Consider the following 12547-nt stretch of genomic DNA (forward strand, 5'->3'; position numbering starts at 1 on the left):
ATACTTCAGACTAATTGTTCGGTCAATTCAAGCTTTATTGAGGTTCAATACAATTTATCAATCGAAATATTTAGTCATCTTTCCATTCGGTGATCAAGTCGAGGGTGTTACTTAGCATTTCAGTCAACTTTTTAGCCCGCTCCGTATTATTGTCCAAAGAGACGAACGTCAGCAAACGGTTTAAGTTGTCTACGTGCTCATCAAATTCTTCTAGAGCAGGGGTGAAAAGACTGTCCTCATCGATTTCGCTCTCGTCGTCAGCGGCCAATAATTCGTCATTGCTGAGTTCCTCCTCGGCAAAAAGTTCATCGATATCATCCTTGCCAAAGTTATTGGCACCAAATCGTTTAGCGAGTTCTATTATGTTTCCTAGGAGAGATTCATCTGGCAGATACCGCTCAGCATGGTTGTCCTTCGGTTTTAACAATCTGTTCCAGCAATTACGAAGTGTCGATGATTTCACCTTCTTTGCGGCTTCACCCACGCAGTCGATGCTGTTTTTGATGGAAAACTCCTTCCAGGCCTTAATCAGATCAACACCTTCATCCATTTGCTCAAGAATGAATCCATAGCTCAAGCGAACATAATGCAACTTAAAGTTCGCAATTATACCCTGATCGAGCGGCTGAATTAAGCTGGTTGTGTTGGGTGGGAGGAAGACTAACTGTATGTTTGGATGCTCCAACTCATGGGGGTGGCAAGCAGCGTTATCGAGTAGGAGTAATATCTTGAATGACAAGTTTAGCTCCTTGCACTTAGCTTCTGCTTCAGGTGCGAAGCAATTGTAGACCCAGTCAGTGAAGATTCGGGAGGTCATCCACCCGTTTTTATTGCTCCGGTAGTGAACTGCAAGGCTATCACGATTTACATTTTTGAGTGCACGAGGTTGGTTTGCAGTACCGATCAGTAGAGGCTTCGTCAGGTGGCTTCCCGATGCATTTGAGCAAAACAACAAGGTGAATGCCTTTTTGTCAGCCTTCCGGCCAGGCATGGTTTTGAGTTGTTTTACAATGTAAGACTTACTCGGCATTTTTTTGTAAAACACCCGCGTTTCGTCGCAGTCGTACACCTGATCCAACGAATACCCTGTTGATTAAGAAAAACATAAAAAAAAAAACATTTGTTTAATCGGATTTTTTCAGAGTTTATAGTTTTGGACGCATACCCCCATCTTCGATCATCCTTTGAAATTCTGGACAGAACTTCTTAGCTCCTTCAGTATCTGCCGACGATTTCTCCCCGTGAATTTTAACGTTGTGGACACCATAACGTTGTTGGAACCGTTGAAGCCATCCGCGGCTTCCATTAAACTTTGAGTCCCCATTGTCTGTGTCCTTAGCAAGTTCTTTGTGCAATGATAGGGCTTTCACCTGAATCATATTGCCATCCACAGGCAGCCCCTTGTTGTTCAGATCTTCTAACCATGCTAGCAAGAGTTGTTCCATCTGTCGAACCGTTGGATGAACAACCCTTGTTGCTTTCACGCTGAGAGTGGGGACGAGGGTTTGATACTGTCGGATATTATCCCTGTTTTTTAAGATACGACGAACTGTAGCGCAACTAACATCCCACTTAGCTGCGGCTTCTGGGACTTTCATTGAAAGATCCTCAACGTCATGGATTAGCTTGAGCTTGTCCGGCACAGAAAGATTATTACGTTTCTGAAATTTTAAAGATAAATAGTTTTTTTTTACATTTACATTAAATTTTATAGTTATTTGTTTGTTGTTATTTAAAGGGCAAAAATTACGAGCTACATACTTATTAATGATTACAATACAGACTTTTTTTATTTTAAAATAAGTTTGGCAACCCTACTCAAAAACGTTACACTCACACTAATGCAAACCACGATGGAGCATACCTTTGGTATAAAGCGTTGGTTTAACTTCGTGTTCCTCCTACAGATGGTCTAGAGAAACAGATTGGTCAATGTTTCTGGACTCCAAACGCCCTTTACGCCCAGCAAAACTGGCAGTGTTGCAAGCGCAAAGGGTTTGTTCAAATATTACGTCCAGAGATTTTCGGGATTTCAGACCCATCCCCCCCCCCCTCCCCCCTGTTACACACTTTTCCTATATCTTTAACATGAGCTGTCACAAACCCCAGACCCCCCCCTCCCCCTCCCCCTATTCATGGACGTAATTTTTGAACGAACCCAAAATATACGGTGCCACTGCCTGTTTATTTTGCATTGGCCAGTCTGTTTCCCTAGACAGTCTGTAGTTGTTGATTTGACAGCTCGTCAAACCCACGTCCTGTCAGTTCAATTCGAATCGTTACGAATTTCGTTTCAAACACAACATCCGTTTCAGAAATCGAATTGCGATGAATGGGCAATTCCTTTTGCGCACACCACGATGATGTGTTTTAAAATTAATAAACACGCACAGATGCAGGCCCGTAGCCAGTGAAAGGGCCTTCCCCTTTCCAACCAAACACAACAGGTTCTTTAACTTATCAGACTCTCATAATACAAAGAAAAACAACTTGGAAGAGGCAAAACCAAGATTCATTCTCAATAATTTCAACAAAAAAACGATTAGTTTACTTACATTTCCTTTGTTGTTGGGGTTTTCCATCGTATCGTTTCGCAGAATTTACTTTAGTTTTGGCGCACTTTACTTCTCAACGACGCGACTTCTTCAAGCGACCGGCGACCAACTTTTCATGCGGAAATGACAGTTAACAAGGTGTAAGTTTGGGTAGGTGAAGGAGATTTCGTTTTCTAACTATGTGTGCTCACTAACACACTGTCCAGTTGGTAAATAATGAGAAATGTGAAAATCGGTGGAACCTTTCAGTTTCTTGAGTGTGTTTCGTGATGTTAAATTTTTGTCTAACTCGAGGGAGTGTCAGGGTTATTAGGAAATGTTACGAAAATTGGGGAAGGGGGAGAAAATGACAAATTATGTTACATAGTCAAAAATAATCATTGAAGCACACATATAAATTTGCAAAAAGAATTTGCGATACGCGTCACACGGGATGGAGAAATTGCACACCTGTACCAATTTGTTACGAAGGTGGGGAGGGGAAAAGGGGTTTAAAATTCAAAATTTTACGTTGGTAAAAGAACGCACCCTCAAATCAAATTAAATTAAATTTTTCCGTCAAATGGTCAAACGGATAACCTAGGGTTTTATTTATAGAACGGACAACTAAAATTAAAAGTACAAATCGAAGCACGAGAAGTTTGACAGTTATCGTGCTTCGATTAGTAATTTTGATTTGAGTTGTCCATTCTGTAATAAACTCTAGGTGGAGGAAGCCTCCCTTTGAGAATTTTGAGGCGATTTAAGCCGCCATTACACTAACGAACGGCTGACCCCTCGTGGACAATTGTCCATACAAAAAAAAATCTATTGTGTATGGAGCGTGGACAATCGCCAACCATCTCCCCCAACCCCCTCCTAATAAAGTGTCCACGTGGTTTATGGATGTTCCCTTATCTGCGTACTCATTGACCGTAACTCCCGGGAGATTACCCTCGACCCGCAGGAAGCAGTCAAGCAAATACCGGCGCCAGCGCCGGTATCACCGCCACGGCGGAAAGAGAGAAGGTGCTGTATAGTTCGACTGAGCTGTGGCACATTTTCAACGGGTACAGCGCCAGGATCCAGATCTGCAACACTCGCGTGTAACAATTGTGACTCGTAGTTACATGCTCGGCAAATATGGCGGAAAATGAAAATCTTTATTTTTAATGTATTCTAAATTATTTTGAACCGTCCTTCGGTCCTAACCTGGTCACAGCACCTAAACGGACTTAATAAAAATAAGTAAGGAATAAAAAAAAAAAAACTCCCGGGACTCTACAGTAGACCCAGAACATCACCACGTATCGGTAGACTAGTCCTTAAACTTCACTGAAACTATCCGGATATGATTTGAGGTCAAAAACCACCGACCTTTGCCTTGTTACGGCGGTAGACCCATCGGCCGTATCTCCCGGGACTCTACAGGAGACCCAGAACATCACCACACATCGGTAGACTAGTCCCTGAACCTCCCTGAGGCTATCCGGATATGTTCTGAGGTCAAAAACCACCGACCTCTGCCTTGTTACGGCGGTAGACCCATAGGACGTAACTCCCGGAACTCTACAGGAGACCCAAAACATCACCACACATCGGTAGACTAGTCCCTGAACCTCCCTGAGGCTATCCGGATATGTTCTGAGGTCAAAAACCACCGACCTCAGCCTTGTTACGGCGGTAGACCCATAGGACGTAACTCCCGGAACTATACAGTAGACCCAGAACATCACCACACATCGGTAGACTAGTCCCTGAACCTCCCTGAGGCTATCCGGATATGTTCTGAGGTCAAAAACCACCGACCTCTGCCTTGTTACGGCGGTAGACCCATAGGACGTAACTCCCGGAACTCTACAGGAGACCCAGAACATCACTACACATCGGTAGACTAGTCCCTGAACCTCCCTGAGGCTATCCGGATATGTTCTGAGGTCAAAAACCACCGACCTCTGCCTTGTTACGGCGGTAGACCCATAGGACGTAACTCCCGGAACTCTACAGTAGACCCAGAACATCACCACACATCGGTAGACTAGTCCCTGAACCTCCCTGAGGCTATCTGGATATGTTCTGAGGTCAAAAACCACCGACCTCTGCCTTGTTACGGCGGTAGACCCATAGGACGTAACTCCCGTAACTCTACAGGAGACCCAGAACATCACCACACATCGGTAGACTAGTCCCTGAACCTCCCTGAGGCTATCCGGATATGTTCTGAGGTCAAAAACCACCGACCTCTGCCTTGTTACGGCGGTAGACCCATAGGACGTAACTCCCGGAACTCTACAGGAGACCCAGAACATCACTACACATCGGTAGACTAGTCCCTGAACCTCCCTGAGGCTATCCGGATATGTTCTGAGGTCAAAAACAACAGTCACAATCGCCTACCTCACACTTGTACGGCGGTGGACACATAGGCCTTAACTTGAGGAAGTTTCGGATGACCTAGAACATCGTTAACCTTTTAAATTTGGTATAGCTGTATAGCTGACTTCATAACGATTCCAAAACACTATAAATTTGTATAGTTAAGATGATTTTTTATAAAAATATAGGCCATGTCTCCCATATAGCCAAAATCCCATAAGCCCTGTACCTCGCATATGCGTGCTTCGCATAAGACACCCCCATATGAGGTGCATATGCGAGGTTTAACTGTACAAACTTCTATTTAAATAGTCATGCTGTTAGTCAACCTACTTCCCAGTCCGTCTTCCCAAGCCATATCATTTGACATTCATTTTCCTTAACTTTCCAACCTGTCCCGGTGGTTTGCATTTCCCAAACTGCATGCACTGCTTTCTTTTGATCTAAAACTAAAGCAAAAATCATCCCTCCAAGATCAGCCCAGACTTACATTCAATTACCACCTGTGTTCGCATATTTAGCTGTCCTAGCTTAGCCCCGTAGGTATCAAAGTCCAGTGACTCCGCTATTGTTTTGCTCGCTGAGCTATTTTTTCCCGGCCAGGCCACAATCATTTCCCAGTTATCAGCGGTCTCTTGAGGTCCGGACGTCCAACAGCGCGCTGTCCTAGGGTGGTCATCAGCGGGGTGAGGGAAGAAGAACTGGAAGCAAGGTGGTGGTTATTGCATTTATAAAAATGTAGCAGAATTCATAAACACTACCTTTCGGTCATGATTCCGATGACTGTGCACAGTGGGTTTGAAAACAGCTGCAATTTTTGCTTTAAACAAAATTTTTAGATCTAAAATTTCCACCTTCGGACCACTGTCCATCGTGCTCTAGTCTGCCGTACTTCTCTTCCGATGGCCACGCGAAGAAACTGCACGTCATAAGACAATCCCCCCTCCCACTGCAGAACCTCCCCCTCTTCCGGAGATGATCTGGTCGTCTTCCAGCTAAATTATTACACTGTCACACATGACCGCGTCCCGTGAGAAGATTCCGTCCGTCCGTCCCGGGGGTTGTCGTCTTGTGGTCGATTCCCATCAGAAAATAAAAAGCAAGAAAGAAAGAAACACGGGGCCGCCCAGGTCAGTGCTTGTTTGTTGTTGGGCCCGTTGTAATTATTTGCTTCTGCCTGCTGATCGTGGCCGGGCCACGGAACTGCCAAGAAGCGTTCTGCATGAATGTCCACCGCGAATCAAAGTAGGCTGGCGGTGTTGGTCGGTCAAGAGTCGCGGCCATTAAAACTGCTACAGAAACAATAATTTTTAAGTGATTTCTCCCCACTGCTCGCACTGCCCCCGCCGGTGGCCTTTTAATTTCTTCCCCTCCGTTACTGTCCCACCTTGGTATTGGAGTCGGTACTAACTGCTTCCAGGAGTTGAGACATTTGATTTTGAAACCGGGATTTTGATTTCATTTGTTGTACAAACTCAATATTTAAAGAAAAAAAATATTGGAAATTGTTTTGTACCTAAATCATGAGAAACAAAATGCGATGCTTTTAGTATTTTTTGATTTTATTTTTTTTAATATCAAACATGAAATATGCGGATTTGAAATTTCTAAATAAATAAAAAGTTCAACAATAACAAATAAGACAACGAAAAAAAAAATTGATGAGATTATCTGAGGTGAAATTATGCCAAGGCCTTCAGATGATCGAGTCTGGACTGTTACATTGAATAGGTTAATTGCATTTCACATTTGCATACAATGTATCAAATCCTGATGTAAATCCTTTTAGTTTCATGAACCAATACCCTTAATTTAACTAAATACTACTGTGTAGCTGAGGTCCATATCTTTTTATGATTCACTTGAAAATAAGGTTTTAAAACTTTCAGTTGTTTGTAAACCATCGAGTTACTCAGATTGCAAAATAATGCATTTGATATTGAGGACACTTTTACTGTCCTCAGCATGGGCAGCTATTCAGGAATATTGGAATAATCCGGAGTTCCCTTCAAAGATGATCCCGTACGTTCTTCATGCAAAGGAACTGCACTGTCCCAACTCGAACGCAACCGTGCTGATCACTTTGGATAAAAACGTTGAAAATTTAGCTGCTGACCTGGTAAAAGCTGTTTCTGGCAGTTTTGTTATTGGAAATGAGAGTCTACTGTTTGAAAAGAGCATTCCCAATGTCGATTGTGGCATCATTTTAGTCAATGATGTTGTAAGTAGATTTGTAGATGATTGCTTTTTTCTTAACAAGATTAAATTTTTAACAGATTACTCAACTCGAATACGCCTGGATAAACTTCAAGGCACTCGTGTTAGTGCGTGTCAATAATCTTCAACAAAATTTTGGCTATGATGGCAGACATTTTCATCATATCTACATCATGTATACAAAAACCACGTACAAGATTTTTGGACGCCCTCCGTTCCAACGCAATGATCTACTATTGGTCATGTATTACCCAGCGGAAGCTACCCACAGGGCGTTTGACCACATTTGGGAGACTATGGCGAACCGTTACAACCTCGCCATTCTACGCCCAATCCCAGTTCAGCTTGACACGGTGTCGGCCTATTCTGCGGGGATCTTTTCACTGCAACGTACCGAGCACGTGATCTGCTACCTCGTCCCAATCAAAGCCAAACGTCCGCTGGAATATGTTTTGATTTTTCCATTTGACGGACTCACGTGGCTCTTGCTAGCTCTGCTAACTCTACTCACTGTATTTCTTTTGTGGAGATTTTCTGGATCATCACGTGATCTCGTCGGAACCGTCTTCGAAATCTTACAAAGTGTCCTTTCTTCACCAAATCTCCACGTAGGTTCCTCATTGGAGCGTAATATTCTGCAAATGTTCATGTTTGCCGTGCTCATCTTTGGATCGACATATTTATCGCTCATCACGGCATTCATTGCTACTCCCTTTTACTACCAGCAGTACGAAACTCTGGACCAGATCAACGACAGTTGCAAGGTGGCCCTGGACTTTGTCCTGAATACATTAAACTTCAACTTCAAGCACGAAGTCGACTATTTAACGGCGATCCAGCAAGACGATCCCGTTTGTTTGCCAATAAGCTGCAATATCGCACGTAACATGGAAAGGACCTACCTCATGGGTGGGAAACCGTACTGCCTATCGCGGGCCAGATCGCACCGGCAACCGCTTCTGGGAGTTATTGCAAATCGCAAACAGCTCCGAACGGCTCAGGTTATTGCCTCTGCGTTTGTCGAGGGTGAGCTGCACCACTTTGGTGATGATTGGAAACTTCCAAACGCTGATGAAACACTGATTGTGCATCAACCGGAATTTTGAAGTACTATGACCCAAAAAGCTAGCCTGAAAATTTTAGCTTATTTGGTTGAGGTTTAGTTGCTCCAGTTTTGATATGAAGTTAGAATGGAATTTCAATAAATTTAATTGATTTATTTTTCACTTTTTAACTCTTCTTCTAGAAAGTTTTCCTCAACCCGATAAAACTTTATCATGTAAGAGTTTTCTTATAGGTTTTGATCCGGGGAACAACTTTGTAGAACATCGCAAAGCGCTAGGAAATGATCCCGAAAAGATACAGATTAATTTTTTTAGCATATTTTGAAATTTTGCCGAAAAAAGTAAACTCTAAAAAACATCCTGTATCTTTCCAGGATCAATTCTTAGCACTTTGCGATGTTCTACAAAGTTGTTCCCCGGATCAAAACCTATAAGAAACTTATGAATAGGAAAATTTGATAGGGTTTTGGGAAATTTTCTATAAGAACATGTAAAAAGTTACAATTCTCCATATTAAATTGAATCAAGTTCCATACTAACTTCAGATCAAAACTGGAGCAACTAAACCTTAACCAATTGAGCTCAAATTTTCAGGCTAGCTTCTGGAGTCATAGAACTTTAAAATTCCGGTTGATGCAAACGAAATAGAACACTTTTGTCTTTTTCATATATCCATGAACCACCCTATTGTGCAGGTGAAGCCGTTTAACCTGAAAGATCTTAAAATTGTTTGGAATTTGACAATTAAGGGGTGGATTCTGAGTTGTGCAGCATTCGTAGTAGAATTACTGCTGTCGATCTTAAACCGGGTTTTTCCAGCCAGACCGCTAGTGTATCAGTAAAAAAATGGGAAAAGGATGTTCTGATCTAATCAAATGAATCGTTACCCAAAACAAGTCGTGAGCGAAAACGAATTCAAAACAGGTAGTGATTGATCACCATTTGCAGAAGAATTAGATGTGTGACAAAGTGTTTTGCTTTTTGCTTTTTGCTTTTTGCTTTTTGCTTTTTGCTTTTTGCTTTTTGCTTTTTGCTTTTTGCTTTTTGCTTTTTGCTTTTTGCTTTTTGCTTTTTGCTTTTTGCTTTTTGCTTTTTGCTTTTTGCTTTTTGCTTTTGCTTTTGCTTTTGCTTTTGCTTTTTGCTTTTGCTTTTGCTTTTGCTTTTGCTTTTTGCTTTTGCTTTTGCTTTTGCTTTTTGCTTTTGCTTTTGCTTTTGCTTTTGCTTTTGCTTTTGCTTTTGCTTTTGCTTTTTGCTTTTTGCTTTTTGCTTTTTGCTTTTTGCTTTTTGCTTTTTGCTTTTTGCTTTTTGCTTTTTGCTTTTTGCTTTTTGCTTTTTGCTTTTTTAAACAATTTTTTTAGGTGTTTTGTTTAACCAAGATACAGAAAAAAATAGTATTCGATGCGTTTATTAAAGTTTATTGAATTTAAACTATTTTTTGATTTTTTTGGTTAATTTTACTTGTGAAGCAAAAACCCAAAGGATGTTAGAAATTATTAATTTCAGAAATAAAATTTAAAAAACGCTCAATTCTAGATCAACAATTCACACGAAACCGAACGAAACCTGTACTCAAACAAAAGGTTAACGACGCGTTTAACCGTTTTGAATAACTCGATAACGGTAGCGGGTCGTCGAGGGACACGTCCACCTTACCCTTAAGTCAACCGTCAGTACACACGATGCGAAGGAGATATCAACCCCCTCCACTAAAAAAAACTCAAATGTTCACACGCACGCGGAAAACCCACCACTCACGAGTCGAGGAAAAATCATTCAACAATGACATATCACTTTGCTGGCCCCTCGAGGTCAACCTCATCCAAAGTTCATGAACTGGTGGTGGTGGTCGGTTCCTGGGGTTCGACGGGTTCCAGAGTCGTCACTAGCGTCGTCGTCGTCGTCGTCGTCGTAATACATACAGTTATTTATCATGATTAATACATCAAAAAGCTGAGCAAATGAGAATGAAATAATAAAGGCTAATAAAAACTGGAACGTCGCTGGGCTGCGTCGTCGCGTATCAGCATAAGATCTACATAATACAATATTTTTCCACATATTGTTCCGCCGTGGTCGTCGATGTCAACCTCGCGAGAGCAGCCTTTGAAAGGGGAGTATTTGGAGAACTACTGCGCGGATTGTGTATCGTAAGCTCTTTTCGTTTGCTGCTCTAGAGTTAAGGCGAGTCCACGCGGCATGTCACTCAAATTGGCCGAGGAGAGTCGAAAATAAAAACCATATTTATTACGGTTTGATAAAAAGCGAACAAAATGGGCGGCCTTCCCCCTCACCCCCAAAAGTGTCCTCTACAGGAAAATGATTGGTTGCAGAAACTCCAAAGAGACCGCCCGACCGACTGACTGACTCTGCCATCGGATCCATCCCCGAAATCGAAACAGCAGTTTTCCACGAATTGGCCACGACGACTCTGACTCTGGTTATCGAGCCGGTACGATCAAAACGACCCCCAGAATACGAACGTGTGTGTGTGTTGTGTTCCCTTTTCACGCGAAATCACGCTCAGTCTTGTGACTTGGACTTCTTCACTCGCTTAGAACGACTCCGCTTGATTGTCCTTTTTTATCGTTTTTTTGTCGCTCTGCCGCGGGGGTCGATTTCGTCGAAGGACTTTGGTTCGTCCGCTGCGCGCGACATGGCCATTAATTCCGGGGACGGGGGCCACGATAAGCCGAAAAGTCATCGCCGGTTGTCACGGGGGGCTGAGCACCAACCTCCTTCTTCTGCTCACATGTACGACGGACGCGCGTACGACATTCTGGACGCGGGACCTTCGATTACTTTGTTGACCTCGTTTCGGTCCCTGCGGCGATGACCGGGCCGAACCCCGAGAAAACGCGGTTATCAACCATCATAATGATAATTACATTCTGCTTCGAACCGTTTTCTCAACTGGACATTTTATTGTTCCATTTCGAGTGTAATTTTCAATTTATTAACACACGCATTGTGCAAACGATATCGGAGGTAAGAAGTTTTGCGATGCGACATTATCATTATGGGATCTCCCCGCGTTACTCACTCGGGGAAGGAAGTTAATAGTGCCTGAAAAGTTCATCGAACCACCGCCAGCAGCAGCATTGCTAACCATCAATTATGTGTTGTAAAGCAACGAATTTTTAGCCTAATTTGGGCGGTGAAGCTTCAACTTGGGACGAACACATCAGTTTGGTATCAAAATGAAACAGTTTGTTCTGGTCAACTCAACTCAAATTCAAACAGAAGAAGTAACTGTCAAATTAAGATCTTCCCAAAAAATAAACATTTTCAATGTCGCTGCTTTATGAAATGTTTAACTTTATCGCATTTTTGCAAGATTCAAGATTCAAGCAGTTGAACTGATGGACTATAAAATACCCAAATCATTGAATCAGCAATCACAAAATTGTCAATCACTTTCCAACCAAATTACAACAGTATATCTCAGCCCATAATAGCAAACTCTTAACCACATTCCGCAAACAAAAAAATGATCCATTGAAATCGAGATTGGCAATGAAAAGAGCTCAATCGCTTCTTTTCTGGCTCTTCACTCCCAATATTGCACTCATATGCATAAAAATTCGATGTCATAACTTTCTACGAGCGCACTTCTCTCTTCTTCAGAAGCAAAAAAAAAGTCCCAACAATTTCGAATATTGCTTCCACTTTTTACCCTCCCCACCCTCCCAAAACGGATTCGACCGCGGCACGACATTGACTTCGGAGAAATTTCTCTCTCTCTAATATAATCCGCACACACAAACCGAGACAGAAGCATAAGGATTGAGTTGCGTTTTTTTGTTCGTTTCGTTTGTCATACGAGTACTAACTCATACACGCTCCTTTTTTACGATCGAACCGAGATGAAATTCATATCGTATTCAAATAACCTCACCTCGCATCCCCCGCTAGAAGCTCGGTCACAGACAAAAAGACTTAATTTGACGGTTTGTACCACACGGAGAAAAACGAGTTCCCAAAATCGTGAACAAGCGTTCATGAAAATGGGAACCACGAACAAAGTGCCATTTGAACATCGTACCATGGGATTTGAACACGTTGCTCGAGGTTCCCATTTTCATGAACGCTTGTTCACGATTTTGAGAACTATTTTTTCTCCGTGCACAAACAAACCATTAAGAACAAATTTTCACGGGAGGTTTGATTAGGTCATCCTTGATTTTTTTAATTATTTCCAAAAACCACTTTTTTATGTTTTAAGGAACGAGTAAAAAAATCAAAAATTATCTCAATTTGCCTTTATCTTTAAACGTACTTCAGTGAAATTTTGATACGGGCCCAATATTCAATTTTTAATAATGGTGCCCATGTCTGCATATGAAAATTTCTGCTCGT

The sequence above is a fragment of the Culex quinquefasciatus genome, chromosome 3, assembly GCF_015732765.1.
Source record: "Culex quinquefasciatus strain JHB chromosome 3, VPISU_Cqui_1.0_pri_paternal, whole genome shotgun sequence".
NCBI lineage: Eukaryota > Metazoa > Arthropoda > Insecta > Diptera > Culicidae > Culex > Culex quinquefasciatus.